Source organism: Microtus ochrogaster, unplaced genomic scaffold (genome assembly GCF_000317375.1).
Source record: "Microtus ochrogaster isolate Prairie Vole_2 unplaced genomic scaffold, MicOch1.0 UNK116, whole genome shotgun sequence".
Lineage (NCBI taxonomy): Eukaryota > Metazoa > Chordata > Mammalia > Rodentia > Cricetidae > Microtus > Microtus ochrogaster.
Window position 1 is genome coordinate 929,230 of NW_004949214.1, and position 510 is coordinate 929,739.

Below are 510 nucleotides of genomic sequence, written 5' to 3' on the forward strand. Positions count from 1 at the left end.
TGGAAGCATGCCCACGTTCTACTCACCAGACCATGGAGGTGTCTATGGAAATGTCGTTACAAAGATGAACAGTGCTGTCACGGTGACAAATGAGCAATTTCATCCAATAGTTAGCTATGCATATATGACCTCATCACGGGACCTTAAAGTCTGGGACACCTTGTACAGAAACATCCTGAAAAAGAACAATCAAAGGTTAAAAGTATTGTTTTGGAGATGCCGGGGCTCGAACCCGGGGCCTCATATATGCGAAACATGTGCTCTACCTCTGAGCTACATCCCCACACTTGAAACTGAAAAAAATTACTGTCGCAGAAAAAAATACGTTTCCATCGAAGGAAAGTAAGTCTTGGAGGTCTCTAGTTGAGAGGAACAGTGGTGAAATTTAGCATAGTCAGCTAGTAAACCTAAGTAGTAGTAAGAATTATGATAATTAATGCAGCAGTTAAAATATCATGTAGTTGTCCTTTATTTAGATAATGTACATGGTTTGCATGCTAGGTTGCAGTA

At 40.4% G+C, this 510-nt stretch overlaps 1 non-coding gene across 1 annotated transcript; it reads right to left on the reverse strand.

Moving 5' to 3' along the window:
• Positions 1–211: 211 nt before the first annotated feature.
• Positions 212–283, reverse strand: Trnaa-cgc. Its single transcript has one exon. It is a non-coding gene; the product is annotated as a tRNA-Ala (tRNA).
• Positions 284–510: the final 227 nt, after the last annotated feature.